Genomic DNA, 26,608 nt, shown 5'->3' on the forward strand with positions numbered 1-26,608 from the left:
TCCAAAGATAAATCACCATTTGAGGAATTTACAAAAGAAACTTAAAATAATAAAAATAAATCAATCTTAGAGTTTTGAATACTCTCACCTTGAGTACAGAAGAGATAAGAGAAAGGAGAGAGGGTTTTGAAGGGGAAGATATTGGGAGGAAGATATTTTTGGATGAAAATGTGATGTGATATTCTTTGCCTCCCTTTCTCCCTCCCTCTACTCATTCTTGTGAGTGCAAACTCTCACAGACATCTATGGAGAGCTTAACATGTGATGCCTTCATATGGGAGGCAGAGACGGCTAGGATCTGACTCCCACCCTGGAACCCTTGCAAAATAAAAAGAACTTAAAAACTTTAGAGAGTAACGCTATTTTGGGGTCGACCTACATACACTCCCTGATTGTGTGGTAACAATGGATGCCTGTAGAGCTCTCTTCTAATGGATGTTAACTGTACCAAGCAAGTGGTCCTGACTTCTGTCCAATAGCGCCACCTGGAGTCAGGAGGGAGCACAGCAGCAAGAAGCTGAAGGCGCATATTCAGACCAGGAAAAGAATGGCAAAGGACCGCCTAGAATAGAAGTCAAGCCAAAGGCAGAAGAGAAGTGGCCATCAGGGAACCACAGAAAAACTCAGGAAAGAAACTCTCCCCAAATGTGTCAGTCCCCTAGAGATAAATGATGATTAGAGTAAGAATTGCCCTTACCTTGAGAGCAGCATCTAGAAAAGAGAGCAGAGGAAAGAATTGTTTATGAGAGAAGTTTAGATGAATAAATAGAAAATCCAACTATATCCATTTTTAATTCTGAAGGCTTCCAGCCTGCAACAGGCTGGTGTTAACGTAAAGTGGCAAAAATATGCTATTAAATTTCAGAATTGTAAAAAAAATTCAAAATTGTGATGAATATCCTGCATTGAACATTCTATTTACTGAAATGCGTCTGTGATAACAATTTAAAGTTTCCGTATAACTAATTTTATCTAAGAGTAGGCAGAAAAGTCCTGAAAATTACCTCACTATATTTTAAAGGGGCAATGGTTGACAAAAATAAATTTGCATTCTGGATTCAACAGAAGGAGTAGTTCAACCTCGAGGTTACATAAAAAAATATAAAACTTTTCTTCTATAAGCACATTCAGTCTTCTACTCTCCACTGTCAAAAGAGGGGCTATGTTCTTTGACAAGGTTGTGACTGCCACACCACCTGCCAGATTCCTGTTATAGTGCACATTGGAAATATTATATAGATGCTCATTTTCAGCTAAGGTCAGAGGAGAAGCAAGATTTTTTCCCCTTTTCTTTCTTCTTTATTGATGAATGCCTAAGGTTAAGTCTTATATTTGCTTTCATGTATGAATTTGGAGTTATCTTCCATGATGAGATGCAGTTACATTTAAGCAATCTGGAAAGTTGAAGCTTAAACTTTGCTTGAAGAAGAGTCCTTCTGAATATGTTCGCAAGCAGATTTAAAGCTGTTGCTTTCAATTGTATTTTGTTTTTCATTTCTTTGATATTTGCTCCACTTGCTGCTTTACAGAATCACCTGAGTACTTCCCCTTATGTGTATAAATTTGGTAATGGTGCCATTTAATTGATGTTCAAGAAAACCAGATCATCTGGATTTTCATCTGCATTTTTGTTTTCATTACATGCTCATCAATTTCAACATCTCTGCAAAAGAGAGTCTTTACAATAGGTCTCACGTAAGAATCGCATATATTTTGAAGATATATTGATATTATGTGTCTGTAGGAGCTACCATCAGTTGAACAACTTCCTGTACAAGTGGGCATCTGTTGCTAATGAGCTCTGCTGTTTTGAGATTGCTATTTGCAAAGTAACATATTTAAGATTTCCACTGGTGAAGCTGCCTTTCAACACTATAATGGCAGCTATTACATCTTATTTCAACATTTTGTATAAATATGACAAGGTACTTGCAAAATCTTGTCCATGTCATAAGGTTTATATAGGGCTTAAAAAATGGTGATGATAGATTGGTTATCTGTTGGCCTATAACCATTATTTTTATTTTCTATTTTGCCATGATATAATTGTTTTATGAACACATAATTGAAGTGTGTAAATAAAACAACATAGCATGTATTTTGATGCTTGAATTTATCTCACCCTTTATCATATTTATCTCATTGTCATGACAGTTATCTGATTTTCCATTCTATAAATATTTTTTTGGTCATATTGCCATGTTGTTAGGTGAGTAACACCCTGAAATCTCTCATCAAACAAGTAAGACAGAAACTCAGTTAAGTTCATCATAAATCCGTGATAGTGTCAGATCATAAAAAGTCTCATTTTACATTTCCTAATACTTCATGTGTAATAGATTTAAATAGAATAATTTGTTATATAACCAATGTTATTATGGGTGAATTTGTGTACTACAATAGTAATTTGAACAAACTATTGTGGTAGCACAAAAAAATGAAGAACAAACAATGTTTTAATAATGGAAAACTTTTGAAGGAGGAGATATTTTAGCTTTGTGAAAACAAAATGAGTAAGAGTGTTCATTGCTAAAAGCTGGAGAGGATTTGAAACCTCTTTGGATTTGAAACTCCTTTCTCCCTTTCTCCCTCCTTCCCTCCCTCCCTCCTTTCCTTCCTTCTTTCTTTTTATAAACTATACCATTGCTTTGTGTTTTCCAAAGTCTTCCAGATATCCATGACTGACTAAAGATTATTTTTTCATAATATGGGTATATATTATGATTACCAGGCACAATTTCTCAAATACAGAGTATTCCCATTAACCCATATGGCTCGCATATGTTGAAATATTCCATTGATTTCTAACCTTTATGTTTGTGCTGTTTTTGATATTCAATTTCTATGGCTCTTTATTTTAGATCAAGAATTATGCCCTTCTCCCTGTTATCTTTCTCACATACTTTTTTACAAAAGCTAATACTCTGTGCTTTTCAATATAATTTCAAGAAAGTACTTATTTCTTAATAGTCACTCAGTATGAAGAGGTACAATAGACTCTTGCGTCCAAATCCTGTAATTTGTCTGCATTTTAAAAATACTAGAGGCTAATATATTGCCTTTCAATAAAACCAATGTCACCTTGTTTTTCTATAGAACCATTAAAAGGTCTCTATCAGCATCTTTACCAAAGGTGCTTCCCTGTCCTTTTAATTTGTGCTTCAAATACTTTGCTGATTGTGCATTCACTCAGGTGATATTTTGAGTCTCATTTATAGTAGATCTTTGAGTGTCCTTTATGCCTTTACACCAGATGTAAATCTGTTTTGCCCCTAAAAGTAAAACATTTGAGAAATGTTGAACCCAAACTCATACTGTTCTCTTTCACATTTTCATTACATTGTGCCTCTAGGAAAGGGAAAGGAGATAGATTTATATTTTATATTTATACATAAATTTACTTACATATTTATAAATATATATAAATAGTTAAAAAGCATAAGCATGTAGATAAGCTAAATCTCTAGGTTTTTAAGAAATTTGTATTTCATGAGAAGAAACAGACAAAAATAATCAGACAAGCTCATGCCAATATATACCATGCTGTAGAGTGGTACCAAGTACTATGAGGATATATGAAGCAGAGAGGACAATAAATAGTGACAGAGTGGCTATTTTTTAATAGAACTGACAAAGTAGCCCTCTCAGATGAAGTAACTTTTGAAAAAAATCTGACAAAAGCAGGGGAATAAGCTATGTAAACGTTTGAGGGATCAGTATTCCAAGTACAAGGAATAGCAGGTGCAAAGCCCTGAGTTCGGAGCATGTTTACAAACATGTTCAAGAAATACAGGGAGGACAGTGTGGATGAAACTGATAAACTAATAAAAATGATACGAGTTTAAATTACAGAGGTAGCTGGAGTTGGAGGTTGTAGGGCAGTGCTTTCTGATCTTTTTCTTTTTTTAAATTTAAGATTTATTCATTTATTTGAGGGGGGAGAGGAGCAGAGGGAGAGAATCTCCAGCAGACTGACCACTGCATGAGAGGCTGATGCAGGGCATTATTCCATGACCCTGAGGTCACAACCCCAGCCAAAATCAAGAGTCCCGTGCTTAACTGTGAGCCACTTCCTGATTTTATTGAATTGATCATGTTTATGACAAATGTGTGTGTGTGTGTGTGTGCATGCGCACGCGCATATATTATATTGTATACATACATTATATGCATATATATAGGGATCAAAATATGACATATCAAAATATGTCGCTTATTTTGAGCTGAAAGCATATGAGATTCAACAGAGGAACAAAGAAACCTTCCCAGAGCTTCCCTTATCTGACTGAAAGCAGAAATTCTGGGGATATGAGAACTGCCATAAATCCCCTCTTCTGGGACAGTTCCTAGGGCCATGATGGAGATGGAAAGTTGGACCTCACAAAGAAACCTTACTCTATGAGTTTCCCCCATATATTTAGCTTTCCATAGTTTGCTACCTTAAAGCCTAAAACCTTTTCTTTTTTCTTGTCACTTCTCTATACATGTATTGTTCTTCATTTAAATTCTGTATTAGCCAGATTTCTGACCACCCCTTTGACTTCCTGCTTGTGCACACACCACACATGTTAATTGTTTTTTCTCTTGTTAATCGGTCTTATGTCAGTCTAATTTGCAGGGTACCAGCCAAGGAAATTAGGAGGGTGGAGGAAAAAGATTTTTTTCTCCTTTACTAAATATTTTTAATTTTGCCATCTTTGAATAGAAATCATAGATTATTTAACTGATATATTCATAGTGTTTTTCAAAGTCAATATACTGTCCTAAAAGTAATATGAAAGAAAAATAATATAACTTATGAAAATATATATTTCAAAATAAAGGCGCAACTATGTGACACAACAGAGTTGCTGGATGCTTATCTTCATGTGTGGAGTTGCTGTGACTCTTGCAGCCATACAGCAGGGACCTGAATTGGCAACTCAACACTACAGACATTTTTGTTATAGTAATGTGATTGTTAAAAAAGTGAATGATGCTTGGCAACGTTCTGATGAAAACACAGCCCTAACTTCACTTGCTTTACTTAATTTTTATCTTGTCAGGAATGGGACAATAATTTAAATGTAAATACATTTCCATTTAAATTTAAAGTGGTGTTAGAGTCTAGACCAGACAATACAAAATGCTGAGACATGCAGGGCAATTTCTTGTTGTGTGCTGTTGTCTTTGAATTTCACAATGTCCTACTTTCCATTCTTTTTGAATATGGTTGTGTCGCCCTCCGTGGCATCACCAAAGAACTTCGAAAATCTTCCCAAATTCTTCCTTGGATTTTGGGAAAGATCTTAATCTTATTCTAAGTGTAATGGGAAACCACTCTAGTCTTTCGATGGAAAGTGACATGATCAGATTAATATTTTAAAAGGCTTGTTCTGTTTATAAAACATTAAGCTTCAGGGTGTGAAAATTAAAAACCACAATCAAATCAAATAATTTTATTTGTATATTTTTATTTTTAATATCTTACCCTTTGTTTCAAAATAATATATTATTTTAGGACAAATATTGAATGTAATAAGACAAAACAAAACACTTTATTCCTAGTCCTGTTAACAATAACCCAATTATCAGGCTTGAAAGTTACAGTAGGGAACTTCAGTTTGAAGAAGTTCAAGGATGAGGACAGTTGGGAAAATAGTACAAAACTGAATATTTGGTGTTGATATTTGTGAGTTCTTAGTAGTGTCTGTATTATTAACCACCATGTAAAGGTGGGCAGCTACACCTCCACATTCATAAATGAGAATCTAAAATTGTATTCTACCTCTGAATGACCTCACATTAAACTTAACACTGTATTTTTGGAATAACAGTTTCCTTTCTCATTTCAAAAAAATACCTAATCCAGCAATGAACCAGAAGAATAGGCATCATTTTGGCTTAAGAGTGAATTTCTGCTTATCCTCTCCCTGTCTGCTTGTATCTTCTGATACAAGTTTTTCCACCCCATAATTCATCCTGAGAGTAAGCTGACCACGGTAGCCAGGAAGACTACTCAAATCAAAGAGATATGTGGTCCCAATGGAGACAATATTTCTCTCTGAACCTTATATCATACTCAGTTGATTCAAAAAATGGTAGTTTAAGGGAGATGTTTTTTCCTAGGCCCAATTCATCAAATATATTAGAAAACTTTTCACACTAAAAAACTGTGTGTAGCAATAAATCACTCAATAGTATCTGTAAGAGAGGAAAAGAAAACCTGCTTTAATTGTTTCAGCAGTTAAATCAGTCAAGAAGGACATACCAATTCAGAAATTTTGACAGTCAGATTTTATTTATGAACCGTCTGCTAAATTCATCAAGTTTATCATTAATGTTATATATGAAAGCATTTGATTTGATGTTAACAACCAAATGTTAACATATACTAAAATTAGTAAAAACGTGGGCCCAGGATCAAACAATATTATGTGTATAATGTTGAAGGAAGTATGGTATTTCATATAAAAGCAGGGACTTGAGTCTGGCTCTCTGGCTTTAAATGTTAGCTCTATGACTAACCAGATATGTCACCTCATGTGAGTCATTTTCCTTTTCTACATCTAAATTTTTCTATCTTTAAAGGGATTTCGAACTACATATTTGTTGTGAGAAGTAAATAAGATAATCTATGCCCTGAAAATACTTAAAGTATGTTTGCTGCACAGGAATCCACAAATAAAGACTTGACATTCTTGCTATAATTTAGAGGATGAGGTGTATTTATGTTTTGATTTAAGAAAGAGGAAAAACCTTTTGATACATATAGCTATGTGTCTATGAGTGAGGACATATAACTATGTACTATAGTGTGCTTAAGAGATATTTTTTCCTATTGTATCATGAACTGTGATACTTAAATTTAAGTTTCTCTCTTTCAAAGTGGAAAAGTTCACATATGAGGTTTTTTTTTTCATATTTAAAATTTTTATTTTGTTATATTAGTCACCATACAGTACATCCCCAGTTTTTGATGCAAGGTTCCATGATTCGTTATTTGTGTATAACACCCAGTGCTCCATGCAATACGTGCCCTCCTTACTACCCATCACCAGTATATGAGGTTTAATCTCTTCTTTCTGCACAATAGGCAGCTTCTATTGTCACAACAGGGATTAAAGGCCAGACGTGTATGTTGACAGCACTTGGATTCTTAAATAAACTTGCCCACATGGCTTGAGTTCATGCCCTTTCATGAATTTCTTAATATTTAAAGCCAAAAGCCAATGGCTATTGTCAAGTTGGTAGTAACAATTAATTCTATAAAGTCCTAGAGTCAAATTGAGGAAGAAAAATTATAGTTGAGAAGCAGGCAAATTAAATTGTGGAGATTATTTCAAAAAAAGAATACTTCTACCTTCACTCAAGCCATTCAAACAAATTTACCTGTAGGATATTTGACTAATAATCCAAATGATTGCTTCTATTTTTGACTTCAATTTTAATAGAGATATCTTTGGTGAAACATACTAAAATTTCCAGAGAAGGTAGAATAAATGGAGAAATTATAGACATTTCCAGGTACATGAGACAAATTATTATTCTAAAGTTAGATATTAACAAGTATACATTAAAGATTTCCTTTTAAAAAGAGAGTGGTAAAAAAAATAATACTTCAAGATACTTTATTAAAGTTGACAACCTGTGAAGAAACTCCCCCAAAGACAAGAACATTGCAAAATATTTGTCATATCTTCAAAAACTTTAGTAATACTATTGTCCTGACCCTTAAACAAAGGCAAAGAAGATACGGCTCTTGGATTCAAGTTGCTTCTAATGTGTTGGGAAGAAATGAAGAATTATAAGAACATTGGTGAGTGTTGAAAGAGAGGTGTATATACAGAGGAACACTGACGAAGGAAGGGTTTGATGGGAAATAGGAATTCAAACGAAGAGATGAAGTGAGGGAAAGAAGCATTTAAATTGAATTTTGAAGATGCACAGTTATTCCTCAGGACTCTTAGGAGACATGTGTTATAAGCAGAGAACAGCAGAAAAAATATTTGGAAGCCTGCAGTGATACGTGGGAGATGGTATTTGTCTGAAATGAATAGATGGCGCACTCTATGGTATGGAATGGCAGAGGTTGATAGAAAAAGAAAACATAAATATACCTTGTCTTAACGTTTCTTACAAAGAGACATTAGTAATCTACTGCCATAATTTTAAACTTTTTTCCAGGGCAGTGTTTTCCTACTTCCTGATGATAGAGCTTCCCTTTAATCTCTCTAATAACTGCCCCCCACCCAACTGCCCAACTGCAGCCCCGTTAATAAAAGACAACTTATTTAATTTTTTAAAGATAAGGCTCCAAATGCAATTCTTGGGAGGCATACATATTGCCTTCAATCATTTGAAATTTTAAAGGTCTGATAGATACTTCTTTACTGAAATACATTTTTATAGGCGAAGATATATAAAAGATGCTAGAGATGAGGACATGTCCAGCAAAGGAATGAAGCAAACGCTGTAAGGAAAGTTAGCCTTGCTTCTTCCGTTTGGTCTCCGGGCCTTATTGTGTCCCATGGTTAAGCTTAGGAGAGAATCCAGTGTATGTTTCTTTCAGTTCATTCACACAAATGATTTTTCTGGACAATTTAAGCCTCATTTATAAAGTTAAATGCCATCCAAAATCATGGCAGCCACTGTGGAAAACAGTCTAGGTAGAGGTTCCTCAAAAAGTTAAAAATAGAACTACCTTAAGATCCAGCAATCAGACTATTCGGTATTATCCAAAGAATTCAAGAACAGTAATTCAAAGGGATACATGCACCTCTATGTTTATAGCAGCATTATTTATAATAGCCAAGATATGGAAGCAGCCCAGGTGTCCATTGATGAATGGATAAAGAAGATGTGAGATAGATAGATAGATAGATAGATAGATAGATAGATAGATATCTAATGGAATATTATTTAGCCATAAAAAAGAATGGAATTTTATCATTTGCAGCAAAATGGATGGAGCTAGAGAGTATAACCCTTAGCGAAGTAAGTCAGAGAAAGACAAATGGCATATGATTTCACTCATATGTGGAATTTAAGAAACAAAACAAACAAGCAAAGGGGAAAAAGTAAGAGAGAGTGAGAGAGAGAGAGAGATCAAGAAACAGACTCTTAACTCTAGAGAACAAACTGATGGTAACCAGAGGGGAAGTTAGTGGGGTGATGGGGATTAAGGAGTGCACTTGTGATGAGCACGGGGTGATATATGAAAGTGTTGAATTAACTATACCCTACACCTGAAACTAATATAACACTGTATGTGTTAACTAACTGAAATTAAAATGAAAACTTAAAAAAAGTTCTGGCAGAAAGACATCCAAAATAATTTAAATTGGTATTAAAATAAATAGTGTTTTCTTTTCAGACTCTAGTTAGCCCATGAATGCAGGAGCAATCCAAACCTGCTATTATATTATTAGAACCATAAAAACACTAACTATTCATCAAAGCTGTGGACTTTTTATGGGAGAGGATATGAAGACTACCCTATTATTTTTTCATGATTGTTAACACCGTTTTATGTTATTTGTCTATCAACTGTTTAAGAAGTTATTGTGCTTCTACTCATTTGTGTAGCACTTACTGTCCAGTATCTACAATGTAAGTTATTATTTTTTTTCTCTGAGTAGTATTCTAATCTGTTAGTGCTGATACAGTTGTCAGCAGCAACTATAGCAGCAGGAATTGCCGTGATGTTCTAGAAACTCTAATGAAGATAGAAGTGTCTGAAAGTCTCAAGGAAAGGGCTGAGGATTCCCTCTTCAGTTACCATTTACCCAGATACATATTTGGCCTTATTTATTGGGTGTTTACTATGTGTCTGGTGACTTCTCTGGGTAGTGGGAATGCAAACCTGAATGAACCAGAGCCACCATTTCAGAGACACTCACCAAAGCCCCAGCAGCAGCTCCTCCGTGGAGTAAATACACACATACACTTGAGGTTGCTAAGCCGCTGTTCTTGACGCCTCTCCCTTGCTATTAGGGTTAGCCATTAATTTGGGCAAACCCTGCCCCCCATTTCAGAGTTGATGATGAAAATGCAGTTGAGATTGGGGTGCTATTAAACACAAACACCCTCCCTATAAATTCATGTTTCACTGAGGAAGTTATTTACTGGCGGTGGTGACACATTGAAGTATTTCTTTTGGGAAGAATCTAAAATTCAGTGTAGACCATGATCAAGCTCTAATGGCTTTAAAGCAGAGTTTTGAAATGTCTAAAATCAGATTAGGGGAATTAGGCTATGATCATTTTATTTGCCTGTGGATAACTGGTCTCTATATACATACTGCCTTAAAGTCAAATATATATATATATAATATAAAAGTATCATATTAAAAACTTAAAAGTCAAGTGTATGCCATATATGTAAATGTACTCAATAGCTATGTATATGTTATACTACATGAAATAAATGGCTCCAAAAAATCCACAAATGTAAGAATATAATTGTTATAGTCTTTAATATAACATCTGATGTTTCTTTTAGATATTTGAGATAACTTTATTTGCCACATGAAAACAACTTACAAAAATTATTCTATATGTTACTAAATGTCAAATATTTAAAAGAAAGTGTTTAGTTTATTAAAAGTCAATTAAGCAAGCTCATGCTTAACCTTCTCTCAATGCTTTAATAAAACTGCATTGCATAAGAGACAGAAGATTTTATCACCCAGGTAAAAGTGGAAACCTGAAAGCTATTGAGCACTGTAGATTTCCCAATGTATCATAATTATAGAAACACCTGTGTTAAATAACTCTGAGTTGATCCACTCTAAAAATACAGAGTGCTTAATAATCCTGCGAAGCAAACACATTGCCAACAAGCCACAGGTGTTCACCACAGGAAGACATAAAAAATGTGATGATGAAGGATGTGATGACATTTCCCAACCCATAATATATATATCCCAAAATGAACTTATGCATGTATAATTGAGCTGATTTTTAAAAATTGTTAATGTGGCATTTATTTTTTAAAATAAAAAGCAATACGATTTCCAAAATGTGCATAATATATTAGTTTATAAAATTGGATGCACAGGGATAAAATCAAGCTAAGGATCAGAGGTTTCATTAAAAAAAAAACAACTTCTATCCATAACACATGAATTGCCTATGTCCTACATTGAATCTACAGTTGTATGCAGATAAGTAATTACATGAATGAATCTTCATTAAAATAAAATACAGCTTTTAAATTTTCTTAATTCAAGTAACAGCCTTCAGATAGACTATTGACTACAATAAAAATTTATAATGTCTCACCTAAGATTTTATTTGTTATGTTCACATAAAAAGTTATATCTATAGGGGGCCATAATCAAGTTGCCCCACATTTTTTAACATGTACACTAATCTTTCAATTTAATTCCATTCAACATAAAATAATACTTAGTAAGGCATTTTGCAAGCTTTAGTAATGCCTCCCAGACATTGATGTTTAGCTGAACTCAACACTTGATTATCCTTGCTGATGGAAGGCTACAGAAGCATGGATAATTGAAATTAGTAGGTAATTCAGAAAATTGCTATGCAGTCAAATGCACATACACAGAAACAAACTCTTACATGTTTATTCAAATATATCCCCCCTTGCCAGTCCTATAAGTAAATGATCCAAAGTGGTTGAGGAAGGAGAAGTGGTGCCTGCCAAAGTGCATGCAGATAATAAAATATATGTGCCACCCTCTCACCAAACACAAAAAGAAGACTGTTTCTCCTTTTAGAACCTAACTGATGACTTTGTTTCTATGTAAGTAATTCAAACCTTTCCCTTCAGGTCGCTTCTATCAGAGGTGGTCCGGTTATAATACCAGATCATTTCTAGTGTAAAGAAAAAAACATATGGATTCAGGTTACGTATCAGTTTGACTGGTAGATCTGACTAGTATACAAGGGTCAATAAATCAGAAATGGAAATAACTCCTAAATCTGACATTTTTGACATAAAATAAATTATGAAGGATATTTAACTACTTCAAAAGAAACCAAATGCCAGTGGTGCAAATAAGATAGAAATTTATTTCTCATTTGCGTTAAACATGACCTGCTAGGAGTGGCAAGATGTCAGGTTTCTTTGCTCCATAAACTCAGGTAGGCATCCAGTCTTTTGTATTTTGTTGTTCCAGCATCCGCTGCCAGTCTCCTCATAAAAGCTAGATCCACTGCTTAGCCCACGGAGGCAGAGGGAGGAGGAAATAGAAGACAAACAGTCTTTTTTTCATTCAATGAGGGTGCTCTGGAAGAAGCCAGTGCTGTATTTTCTGGAACTTAAGCACGTGTTCTAGGCTGGATGCAATGCAAGCTGTGGATATAATCACCACTTGGGGCTCATTTATTCAACCAAAACTCAGGAATTCAAAGACTAAAAGGATGAAGAGAAAAATGAATATTTGAAGATAATTATTGTCTTTTCCAGAAGAGATAACAAGGAAGAAAGATTACCATAAATTATAATAAAAATAACCAGGATCTTTTTTTTTTTTTCTTTTATTCTTTTTTTGTCTCAGAAATGGTTGAAATCAGGTAAGATTCTGAGGAAACAAAATGAGATTAGCCCCATTGATTGTAAGAAGCTCCCCACACAAAGATTCTGAGAATGTTAAAAGTTCTCATCTTCCCTGTTGAGACAGTGACCATCATTATTTCTTTCAAGTGAGGCACTATATTCTGAAAAAAAAAAATTGTTTGAATTCCATATTAAGTTGGAAGTCAGAACTTACAGGGTAATATTCATAGTGATGTTCACCTTTTCCAGTGTTCTCCAAAATATGTCCTCTTAATTACTAGTCCCATGAGTCAGTTTATGGGAAAAAAAAAATATTTTTTTTGTCAAATAGGTTTGGGTGGGAGACATTGTATACTGTATCTCCACTTGGATAATTATAAGATAAATTAGAATACTGATAGATAGTGCTACACATAGTAAAGAAAACTTTAAAGTTCTTTATTCCAAATAAATTTCAGAAAATTGATTTAATTCAAACTCCTTATTTTACAAGGGATTATAACAAACAAGAACCAAGCATTTATATACCTTAATGAGAACTAGATAAGTCAATTAACCTACTATTGACAATTGCATCGATTTAATCCAGGGGTCAGCAAACTGGTTCATGGGCCAAACCAGGCCCACTGCATGTTTTTATAAATAAAATGTGATGGGAAAACAGTTGCACTCATTCATTTACATATTGTCTATGGCTCATTTCTCACTGCAACAGCAGAGATGAATAGTCGCAACAGACACCGTATGGCCCACAAAGACTAAAATATTTACTGTTGGGCTTTTTAGAGAAAAAATTGTTTGTTGACTCCTGATTTAATTCACTCAGCAACATCATATAACTATGATGAGTTATATGAGTCAGTATCCCAAGTACCCCAGTGTATCACAGGCCTACTTACGGAAGAAAACCAATTTGATATGGAATTGAATTAAGCTCAGAAAAACCTTTTGGAAACAATACTTATTCTTATCTCAACCTAAGTGGTTTTTTCTCAAAACTTATTGGTGAGCAATTGAGCTGAATAATATCTAAGATATCTCAATTGAGTTTTGTCTGTTACTTGTAAACCACTGAAATCTAATGATGCGTTATGTTAAGCATTGTTGATATGGAGATGAATGGGGCATAGTACCAGCTTTTGACTAGCTCACTGTCCAGCAGAGAAGATAGAAAAGAAATCCATCAATTACTATATGGTGCTAAGATCTCTAATCACATTCACTAAACTCTAAGAGAGAGGTATGCCACATTAAGTGTAGTCATTTTTTTCCCTTTTTCTCCAACTGTTCCCTGTCACATATATGTCAGACACTATTCCACTTACTTTATATATGTTAATTCATATAATCATCGCGACAACTGTAAATATAGTACTTCTCAGTCTGAGAAGACAGATTAAAGGGATGGAAAAAAAAGATTTTACTCAGAACAGAACATTCCAGGGCACAGTACAAGTGAGATGCTGAAGCAGAGAAAGTGTTTTGCATATTAAGTAGTTAATGTAGGTGAACTCGTATCTTTTGTTCCAAATGCAATATCAAGAAGGATGGGACACAGAAGTATATGGACCAACTCGGAAGGGCATCTTGTCGAGAAGACTGTATCACAATCAGAAGAAGGATTAAAAAAAAATCAAGTGCTGAAGTAAGATATTGAAGTAAGATAAATTCAGAGAGATGCTTAATATCATTACTTTGGTTTAGTCCAGTTCAGTTTTTTGGCATTGGATGTGGTGAGATGGGATATTGTGGCTCCATGATGGTTTGAATTACTTCCCAAAAGTCCTTTTCATGTCTGATTCACTCAAACTATACAGTTTGTGTACAAGCTGGCATTATTAAAAACAGTTTAAATAAAATAATGGTTTAAGAAATTATATTTTATACATGTACACAGGCATTATATGGATAGACTGACATTGATAAAATAACAATAAAATGGTCTAAGAGGTTATCTAGTTCAGTATCTTAATGGACTCAGAGAGGTTGGGCAAGTTTTATAATCCCACTCAGCTAATTCCATTATTATAATTTCCAAAATAGTAGAAAAGCCTTGTATTGCAGTGTACTGACTTATGTTAGCTACAATGCAAAACTATTTTTTTACTGAAGAGTATTTGTATATTTAAAATGTGACTGTGGGGCACCTGGGCGACTCAGTTGGTTAAGTGTCTGACTCTCAGTTTTGGCTCAAGTCATGGTCTCAGGATTGTGAAGTCAAACCCCATGTTGGGTGCTGCACTCAGCGTGGAGTCTGCTTGAAATTCTCTCCCTCTCCCTCCCCCTCCGCCCCTCCCCCACCTGTGTATATGGGCACGTGTGCTGTCTCTCAAGTAAAATCATTAAAAAAATAAAATGTGACTTCTATCTTAATAAACTGTATCTAGTTTTGTAGCTAGTATTTTTGAATAGCGTTCAAAAGACACTTCTTTTTTTTTTTTAAGATTTTATTTATTTGAGTGAGAGAGAGAGGAAGAGAGAGCAAGAGATAGCACAAGTGGGAGGGAGCCTCCCTGATGTGGGGCTCGGTCCCAGGATCCCAGGATCATGACCTGAGCTGAAGGCAGGCGCTTAACTGACTGAGCCACCCCAGCACCCTTCAAAAGACACTTTTAATACTGCCAATGAAGCATATTTTTCAGGACATTATAATGTATTTGTTGAAAGTTTCATTGTTACATTCTTTGGGATAAGAATTAATTTAAAAATGCCATGGAAAAGAATCCAGCTTGTTAAAAATCTTAAAAGATAGAGTCAACAGACAGATAAATGTTTAATTTTGGAAAGCAATCTCTCAAAAGTATAAATATGAAATATGAATCAGTGCCAGTTATAAGCATAAGCAAACACATCCAGTTACCATAGTAAAAACAAGTCTGGCAAAAAATTTTGTTGTTAGGAAAGTAATCAAATATTGGAATCAATAAATATTTCCATGGTATGTGGAAAAGCAGACACAATCATTCTTTTGTACTTGGGATTAAGTACAACTGGACAAAAGAATTATGTCCAATTCTGAACTACAAAGTTAATGAAAGAAAAGATTCATGAGATAGGTTGGAATGGATATGAAGCTTACCCAATAAGATATGTGGGAATATACTTGCAAGAAAGGTTAAATAGCGTATGATAATATTTATTTTAATGCTTATACACTATAAACCTTGAGAGCAAATGGGAGAGTTAACCTGCAGCCTGAGGAACACAAGTTCAATGAAGCAAATAATAAACACTATATTACTTAGTAACATTAGTAAAAAGAAACATGGGATTAGTAAGAAGATTTACTTTCCCAGCTTCTGTGTTGAAAAATTAGGATTGGTCATATCTGTCTGGGATAACATTTAGCCTGGAGAGTCTGTGATTTTAGGATGGATAGAGACAATGTAGCAAACATAGTGATAAACCAAGACATCTGTTATTAGACCATCTTAGACCTAAACTTTGTCAAAAGGATGTAATTTTTCTGAGGGGGAAAAATGTAATTCTCATCTTCCATTGTTCAGTGGCCGAAACGAGTATTCTAGAACCAGGTCGTCTGAGTTTAAATCCCACCTCTTCATTTTATGAATTCTGTTACCTTAGGGAAGTCAATCAATCTCTCCATACCTCATTTTTAGCATTTTTTTAAAATGGGAATAATGATGAAACCTGTTTTATAATACATTTTAACATCAACTTTTAGGTTTTAAAGAAGACAGACACAGATTAAACCTTACAAGTAAAATACCTCTATTGGTATATACATAATAGACACCCCTGTCTATGTTTGTTTTTACAAACTGAATTGGTAATATTAAAAAAAAAAAAAAAGCAAGGTTATTTTCCTAAACTATATTCCAAAACTTTAGTGCTGCTTATGTATTTATAAAATGTCCCTTGGTTCTATTAATATTAAAACCCAAGGGGCGCCTGGGTGGCACAGCGGTTAAGCGTCTGCCTTCGGCTCAGGGCGTGATCCCAGCGTGCTGGGATCGAGCCCCACATCAGGCTCCTCCGCTATGAGCCTGCTTCTTCCTCTCCCACTCCCCCTGCTTGTGTTCCCTCTTTCGCTGGCTGTCTCTATCTCTGTCAAATAAATAAATAAAATCTTTAAAAAAAATATTAAAACCCAGAAGATAGAGACAACTGGGTGACTCAGTGGGTTAAGTGTCTGCCTTCTGCTCAGGTCTTAATCCCAGGGTCCTGGCATCAAGTCCTGCATCCATCAGGCTCCTTGCTTAGCAGGGAGTCTGCTTCTCCCTCCGCCTGCCTCTCTCTCTGACTAATAAATAAATAAAATCTTAAAAAAAAAAAAAACCCAGAAGATATTCTGAACGAAAGTATAGACAAGAGTATGTATGATAGGCACTTGCAAAGTACATGGGCTCTTGCAACTTTTTATGGTACCATTCATTGCATTAAAATTTGGGGGTAAGGAGGAGAAGGTCTTGAATCTGAATCTTGAACCAGTCACTTATTGCCACATATACATTGTGGAATAAATAGCAAGAAAATGTATCTTCTGTTTATATCTGGGTAATTTCCCCCAAATTCTTGTGTGTTCTCCTACAACGAATAACAGGGTTAAAATGTGTATCAGCTTGGAGGTACTTTTGAGCCTTTTAACGTAAAACTTAAGAAGAGAGCCTGATCAGACTCTTCCAGACTTTCTTCCACTTTCTTTTGCTTTCTTCAAAGGCAAAGGTACCCTATCTCACTTACCATTTTAAAACTAATAATGGAATTGGAAAAAAATAAAAGAAATCTAAAAACAGAAGAAATAACATACCTCTGCTTAGTGCCACCTAAATTCTCTTTTCTTCTTTCTCAGACAGTCAGCTGCCAAGACTGATGACCCTGTTGTTTACTCTTGGTTATAAAACTGGACTTACCTGATTTAAAAAACCCAATAGCTTCTCATTGAGGGAAATCCTGCCTGCAGGAATAAAATTCAGGCAGTCTGGATGCCCAAGCCTCTTAAAGGAATGGTGTAACTGAAAAATTGGTGAATGATTCACTGAAATTCATAGTAATCCTTCAAAAATATTCTAAAATTATTTGAAACGGGTGGACAAACATGCAGGTAGCCAGGGTCCCCAGAGGTGTTACGAGAAATCAAAATGGCTTAAACACACTGCCACCAAGTGAGAGTGGCAGTTTACCCCATTAAAGACATGGAATTATGATTTAGAGCTGGGAGCCTTCTTGGGATTTCAGCACGACTGAGGCTTGCCCCAGCTGATAGGACTGCTCTCTCAAAAAGTATTTACTGTTCCATAAACTCAAAAATTATTTTGCTTTTACCTACATTAAGACAACTCATATATAGACCTTTTGCCTGCTGTTTTTTTTCTTTCAGTTCCATCATCATAATTGTTTTTGCAAAACCACTGTCTTTCTAAGATAGAGGGAAGAGAGAGGAAAAAAAAAGCCACTAAAATTGGTCATTTGTACTCTAGATGGAAAACGTATGTCGTAAGACCCAAAGCATGCATGCCCTTGTAAGAAAGTTCTTGCTGCTAATAATGTGCTCTCATCTCCATCTTAGCCTCCAAATTCCCTACATCAGTGGAACCAACCCATTGGGGTCAACTAGGAGACTCCTGTTTATTGTTCCTCCCTTCCTCTCTTGTTCCTAACAAATCCCTTTACCTAGAACTAAGACACACATTAACACATTCACACTTCTACGAGGTCAGGCTCATTATTGCATTCAGAGTTGCAGGAATTAACATGAAATACATGCTAAAAGAGTGTGGAATTTCTTTGATTCTGACTTACCCATGCTATTTATTACTAAATATCATGGAAAACAAGAAAGCATTTGCTATGTTAAAATGTTGCCCAAAAAGTTAGTAAATGTAGTGAATAAAAGCCATTTAAAGTGTTGTATTTGTCCAAGTAATTGACTGATGAAGCATATCTTATTTTTAGTTCTTAACCAAATAAATGATGTGATAAAAAGTAACCCTCAGCCAAGAGCAAATCACTTCCTCATACTATATGTTTGGTAGTCTCACTTTGCTATGAACTGGTAATTTTTCATATATTTTTGGACTAGGTACTTTTCTAGTGTGAAAATGTGAATTAGATTTTACCATTTCCCTTCATTTTTCCATATATTTTCCTAAGAATGTCCATTTAACTGTGTCTGAGTCCTAGTTCCTGTACAGACAGCAGTATGAGAATTCTGTATTTCTCCATTCATCGTGGCTTTCCACAAAAACCTTCAAAGAGACTCAGTTCATCTATATCACATCCATGACTCATTCAGCTCTGATCTTTCAGGATTGTTCTTTCTATTGCAGACTTTCTGACTAAAAGATAATTCAGTTTACAGTGTTGATTCTGACAGAAGAAAACATGAATTATTTCTTTAGTTTCATAAAAACAACACCTCTGGAGAATGGGATAAAACACATAAATATATTACACTCAGGACATTTTAAAACCTTAGGAATTAGAGCAGGTTTTATGACTATGTCAGGTAAAAATGGTATTAAAATATTTTTCAGCCCTTTACAGTATTTTTAGTTTAAAATAAAAAGTGCCTTTGCAAACAGCAATACAAAATGAAATGTTAACCATTTAGGATAGAAATTTGTCAGTAATACCAAGAGAAATTAGGAAAGAACATACCCTCATAATTAAATAATTCCACTTGTGGAAATATAGCCTTAGAAAATACCCACCCACCCCCAAAACACATACACATGCACGCACGCGTGCGAGTGTGCACACACACACACATCTTTTGCATTCTAATAAAGATAGTATTATTAGCACATAAAGTCTCTGGAGCTCCAAATAACCTGTAGCAATGATGAATAAATATAAATTGTAATAAAATTCATGACCATGCTCAAAGGATGCCAAATTTCTCTATAGTCCAACAGTGGAAAAGAATCTTCACAATATTATGTGAGGGGTAATTTCATGAGGCTTAGGATTTTCAGCAAGAACATTGGGGTAGTTTGATGACAGTATGGTAACTTGAACCAAATTTCCCATTACTTTATCGATGATTAAGTGAGGCCATCATTTTATATCAGGATCTGGAGCAGTTTCCTATACTCCCTTAAAATGCAGAGACAAACTCTGACAGGTTGCTCAGTTGCCACTTTTATAAGAGATGTCACTAAGGTAGAAAGAAATAAGAAAAGACCACAGATTAGGACTTGCACCAAGGTACTCACTGGTTCAGTGAAAAGATCTGTGACAGTAATCCTAAGACCTGACACAGAAAACCTCACTCACATTAAGGAATGTACAAGACTGGGGTGAAGGGGCAGTTGGCCATAGTGGCCATAACTAGGGACAAAAACACACAGAGAGAGAGAAAAAGAGAATGAAAGGGAGGGGGAGAGATGGAGGAAGGAGGGGAAGGGAAGGAAAAAGACAGAGACCCTCACATTCAAGATGAATATACAACAGAGCCTTTTTTTAAAGATGTATTTATTTTAGAGAGAGCGCGTGAGCGAGTGAGTGGGGGGAGGGGCAGAGGGAGAGAATCTTCAAGCAGATTCCCCACTAAGCATGGAGTCTGATGTGGGGCTCAATCCCACAACCCCTGAGATCATGACCTAAACTGAAACCACAAGTCCAGTGCTTAACTGCCTGAGCCCCAGGTGCCCCAGAGCCTTTTTTTTTCAAAGAACTTGAAGAAACTACCAATAAGATCCAGTTATTGTCAATTTACCTCAAAATAAGTGTTAAGTGATAGATCACTCTAAAAATAATTTTTTTAAAGATTTCATTTATTTATTTGAGATAGAGCGAGAGCGAGCGAGAGCATGAGCAAGGGTGGGGGGTCAAAGGGAAAGAGAGAAGCAGGCTCTCCATCAAGCAGGGAGCCCCAAGAGGAGCTTGATCCCAGGACCCCCCGGATCATGACCTGAGCCAAAGGCAGCCACTTAACCGATTGAGCCACCCAGGCGCCCCTCTAAAAATGATTTAAAATAAGTATGTTTAATTTCCTCAAAGTGATAAAGGGATAAATGGCATACATTAAAATGATTGTAATATGGAAATAGCAGATATTAATATGTTTATTAAAAAGAAGTCATTAAAGAGGCACCTGGGTGGCTCAGTTGCTTAAGGGTCTGCCTTTGGCTCAGGTCATGATCTATGGGTCCTGGGATTGAGCCCCACATGGGGCTCTCTACCCAGTCAGAATCTGCTTCTCCCTTTATCTCTGCCCCTCCCCATGCTTGTGTACTCTCTCTCTCAAATAAATAAATAAAAACTTAAAAAAAAAAAAGAAACCATGAAAAATGTTAGGAGTAAAAATTATATCACTGAATATTAAAAGATAATATTACAATATTTGGGATAAATTCGAGAAATGACTCAGTCAGAGAAAGAATTAGAAACATGGAAATAGTAGTAATTAACTTACCCAGAGATCTACACAAAAGGCAAAGGAAATAAAATAATAAATGATACATTTAGAGACTCCAAAAATAGCTCCAGAATTCAGGACTAGATGACATATTAGAATTGCAATATTTGAGGAGATAATAACAGGTTTTTCCACAATTGAAGAAAAACTGGCTGAAAATGCAAGATTAAATAGGGTAAATAAAAATAAACTATCAGAAATAAACTATATCAGTAATCACAATATATCCAAAAGATTGCAGTCACCTCAAATTGGTATTTTTAGACTCAGCTTTTTTTTTTTTTTTTTTGCTATTTACTTGATTTACATATAAAATAAACCAACAGTAAATACTGCACCTAAAGCTAAAAATTGCTAAGTCAAACAAAAGCTGATAAAAAGAAAGTACCAGTAGTACTATAGGACAGTGCATTTGTTACCAAAAATATTGTAGTTGTAACAAAGTACCGCAAACAGTGACTTTAAATAACCCAAATAGATTACTTCACAGTTCTGGAGGTCAGAAGTCTGAAATCACTCAAATTCTTTCTGGAGACTGGGGAGAATCTGTTTCCTTGCCTTTTTCAACATCTAGTAACTGACTGGTATTCAGTGGTGTGTGGTCCTTTACACAAAGCACATCACTCCCATACTCTGCTTCCATCATCACAGGGCCTTTTCCTTTTTGACTCCTTCTTCATGCCTGAATAATCCAGAATAGTCTCTCCATCAAGATTAGACTTAATCACATCTGTGAAGTCTCTTTTGCCATTATAGAAAGTAATATTCAGTGCTTCCAAAGATTAGGACGTGGGCACTATTTGGGGGCCAGTAATCAGATAACACAGGCAGAAAATGAATAAGGGCACTTATTATTTGGAGAAATAGAATTCTTATATAAATGAACATATAAATTCTATTTACATCATAATCTGAATATAATTTTTCGGGAACCTAACAATTTGGTAAATTCTAAGAAAACAGTAAAGGTAATGGGGATTGTATGGTATGAAGACTTACAAATTTATATAACTAAGAAACAAGCAAAGAAATATTGCTTGCTAATTGGTATAGGGAAATGTGGCTTTATGTGGAAAAACACGTTAGATATTTATCTTACACCATAAAAATAAACTTCAGATAAAGGAGACACAAAAATATGTAAATAAGGGGGTGCTTGTGTAGCTCAGTTTTGATTAAGCATCTGACTCTGACTCTTGATTTCGGTTTAGATCATGATCTCAGGGTTGTGAGATTGAGCCTGGAGTGCTTAGGATTCTGTCTCTGCCCCTTCCCTCCCTTGCTCTCTCTTTCTCTCTCTCTCTCAAAAAAAAAAAAAAAAATTAAAGCTCTAGAAGGAAATATAACACAATTTCTTTACAACCTCCGTATTATAAAGAATTTTTTTGAATCAGGCAAAAATACAAAATTCTTAAAGGAAAAGAATAACATATCTGTCCATGCAAAATTAATTCTGATTGGTTAAGCAATGCAAAAAAACAAATAAACTACTGTCTGGCATAAGATACTTGTCACATAACTTCGTGCAGTTATAAAAGAGAGATTGCTGAACATCAGACACTTCATTTATAGCACATGTGATCTGGAGCAAAATTAGATGAACTAGAAATTATCCCTTTTAAGGATGATAAAAAAATTTAGACAAAACTGTGATTTTGGAATAACTGTTATTAATACATATTAAGAGAAGTCAATAAGTTCTAAAGATACTGTTCTGATACCAAGACATGTAATTAATGCATATGTTTATAAAATAGGTAAATTTTACTTTCTTACCTAATTTCCTGACACAGACAAATGTGTTAATTATGGAATTAAAAACAGGGTCTCCAAATTTTAGTTAGTTTTTTGTCATTGAAAATGGTCTTTTTCTTGAAATTTTCTAGAACTTTTACATAATCTCTCAGCATAAAACATTATTTTAATAAACTTCAAAAAACTTGTGATTAACTGCTACAATTGAAAATTTTTTATGTTTTGATATTAACTTACACATATCAATATGGAAAGTTGGGTCTAAAAACTGTTACTTTTAAGAAAGGAAATACTAATGTTAGGGAACGTGGTTTTAATTGATTCATTTTACTGTTTTGTCTCACTTAGCAAATTAAATGCTGTTGTATCCATAAAAATCAATTTAATAAATTCCATTGATGAGGTAGCTGTCTTCAAAATCTTACTAATGGAAATTAAATAATCCTATACTCATTCTTCCCTAAACATAGAGGAGAGCCAGTTATCACTGTCTTGGTATATTTGCATGAAAATATGCATAATCTTGTAATAAGTTGATTTTTGCAGTGACTGTATAGGAGGAGAAAGCATTCCATACCATATTTTAAAATATGTTAAAATGAAGAATGTTTCTGAGATGAACATTTATTATCTCAAGATAATATTTTTAGAAAATTTATATATAAAGCAAAAAGCTTATAAACCTGTCTCTGGCAAAAACAAAATAGTATTTTTAAAAAAAGAAGAGTTTTTATTCTTTTTTTTTTTTTTAAAGATTTTATTTATTTATTTGGCAGAGATAGAGACAGCCAGCGAGAGAGGGAACACAAGCAGGGGGAGTGGGAGAGGAAGAAGCAGGCTCCTAGCCGAGGAGCCTGATGTGGGGCTGGATCCCATAACGCTGGGATCACGCCCTGAGCCGAAGGCAGACGCTTAACCGCTGTGCCACCCAGGCGTCCCAGAAGAGTTTTTATTCTTTCAAAGTATTCAGAGGTTAAAAAATCATCTTCAAGGAATTAATTACAATTGGGAATAAAGATGATTAATATTTTGGTGATGAGAGAGACCTCATTTACCTTAGAAATAAGCACTGTGACATCACGGACAAAGCTGTATTTGAAGTTAACATAGTCCATCCAAGTATGTATTTTGAAGCTCTTCTTTCTTTAAGGACAAACTATCAGGTGAGATGAATTTGTAAATTAATTAAAAAAAACAACAACACCCAAAAATGTCTTCCTAATGCTTCCTTCCTCCTCCCCTCCCCACCCTCCCCTCCCCTCCTCTGTCTCTTCATCTTTCTTTTGTATTTTTACTTGAGTGAATCCAGAAACATTTTTTTTTAAAGATTTTATTTATTTATTTGACACAGAGAGACAGACAGCCAGCGAGAGAGGGAACCCAAGCAGGGGGAGTGGGAAAGGGAGAAGCAGGCTCCCAGCGGAGCATGGAGCCCGATGCGGGTTCGAACCCAGAATGCTGGGATCATGCCCTGAGCAAAAGGCAGACACTTAACAACTGAGCCACCCAGGCACCCCCCAGAAACATTTTTTTAATCAAATCTTTACATTTGGGCCCATAGGCCCAAATCATTTTACACTGGTTAAACTGTATGGGAACTAACTAATCAGTAGATGACTTCTTTAGTATGTGATTTTTGTTCAGGACCTGTGCTTTCCTATGTACATTTAGAATCCGTTTGTCACTATCTACCAGACGGCTTGCTGAGACACTGATTTGAATTGTGTTGAATTTGGTGATCAAAATAGGAAGAATTAATATCTTCACAACAATGAGTTCTCTAATTCATGAACATAGAATATCTTATCTTCCGTGTAAGTCTTCTTTGGTTTCATTCATCATTGTTTTATAATTTTTATTACATACAGATCCTGTAAATATTTCTTTTTTGTTTATACCTAAGTACTCAATTTTTTTAGTGTTATTATAGATAGTAGTTTTTTTTGTTTGTTTGTTTTAATTCGAAGTTCCAATTGTTTATTGCTGGTATATAGGACTTGTGACTTGATGATTTTTGCATTTTGGCTTTGTATCCTATGACCTCTGCATACTTGCTTATTAGCTCCAAAGGATATTTCTAGAATCTTTGGGGTTTTCTATACAGACAATCCTGTCATGTTTGAAAAACATATTTATTTCTTCTTTCCAAATCTATTATTTTCATGTCTTACTGCATTTGCTAAGACATCCAGTACAATGTTGAATAAGAATGGTGTGAAAAGACATCCTAGCCCAGTTCCTAATTTAAGCAGGAAATTGTTCAATTTCTCACCGTTAGGTATGAGGTTTGATGCAGGGTTTTTGGTTGTTTTGTTTTGTTTTGTTTTTTGGTATATTTTCTTTATTAGGTTAAGGTAGCTCATCTCTGCTACTTATTTACTGAGAGTTCTCATCATGAATAAATGTTTATTGAGTGCTTGTTGCATCTATTGGCATAATCAGATGTTTTATCTTATTCAGTCTGTTAATGTAATGTATTACACCGATTGCTTAATGAATGTTAAATAACCTTGCTTTCCTAGAAATAACCTCACTTGGTCATAATATATCTTCTTTATGTATTGCCAGATTTGAATCACTGATATTTTAAGAATTTTCCATCAGTGTTCATGAGAGATAGGTTTGATGTTTTCTTCAGTTGTTGTGTCTTTATCTGATTTTGTTATTAGAGTAATGATGGGTGGCCTCACAAAATTAGTTGGGAAGTGTTACCTTTGCTTCTAATTTTTGAAGGAAATTGTGGGGAACTGGTATCATTTCTTTCTAAAATATTTGGTAGAATTAATCAGGAAAACCATATGGGTTTGGTGCTTTCTTTTTTGGACATTTATTAATTATTGATCCAATTTCTTTAATAGATATGGGTCTATTTATATTATCTATTTCTTCGTGTATGAGCTTGGTTCTTTGTGTCTTTCAATGAATTGGTCAGTTTCATGTAAGTTATCAAAATTACTGGCACAGACTTGAATGTATGATTTCTTTAAGTATCCCTTTAATGACTTTAATCAGTATCAATAAACCCTTTCTCATTTCTGATATTGGTAATTTGTGTTATTTCTCTTTATTTTTTGGTTAGGTTGGCTTGTGGTTTATTCGCTTGATCGATCTTTTCAGTGTTGGTTTTCTCTGTTGTTTTTATGCTTTCAATTTAATTCTGCTCAAATTTTCATTAGTTCTTAAAAGGAAAAATATACTTTCTTTCTACTACACAACAGCACACTTCTGACACCAAATACATGAGGGTTTCCCCACACCAACCAATTCTCCAACTCTTCAGACACCAAGTGTCCTGCAACTCAATTCAATTCTAATACTACCTTCCTGAAATTATCGTCAGATCTCACAGGTTAAGGGCAACAGGCCCTGACTTCAGATTAACAGTCTCAAGTCCAGGCCTCTGGTGTTTCTGACTAACTGGTTATAAATCAGGGTTCCTACTGCCTCCTCTTCAGGTTTGGTAATTTGCTAGGAATAGCTGGCAGAACTCAGGAAAACAGGTTACTTACTAGGGTTCAGATTTTTGATAAAAGAATACAACTTAGGGGGCACCTGGGTGGCTCGGTCTGTTAAGCATCTGACTCTTGATTTCAGCTCAGGTCATGACCTCAGGGTCATGAGATCGAGCCCCACATTGGCCCAGCATGGGACCTGCTTAAGATTCTCTTTCCCTCTCCCTCTGTACCTCTCCTCTGTCTTTCTCGCTTGCTCTCTTTCCCCCACTCTCAAAAAAAAAAAAAAAAAAAGAAAAGAAAAAAAAATACAACTCAGGAACATGCAGATAGAAGAGATGTATAGGCCAAAGTATGGGGAAAGGATACAAAGCTTCCATACCCTTTTCAATTGTGCCACTCTCCCAGCACCTCTATGTTCTGGTTAAATTATTGGCTATTGGTGATTGAACTCAATCTCTAGCCTGTCTTTGCTCTCGTTGGTCCTGGAGAGGGCTGAAAGTTCCAACCT

This window comes from Ursus americanus, chromosome 15 (assembly GCF_024610735.1).
Source record: "Ursus americanus isolate L20-20 chromosome 15, mUrsAme1.1.p, whole genome shotgun sequence".
In the NCBI taxonomy this organism is placed as follows: Eukaryota; Metazoa; Chordata; class Mammalia; order Carnivora; family Ursidae; genus Ursus; species Ursus americanus.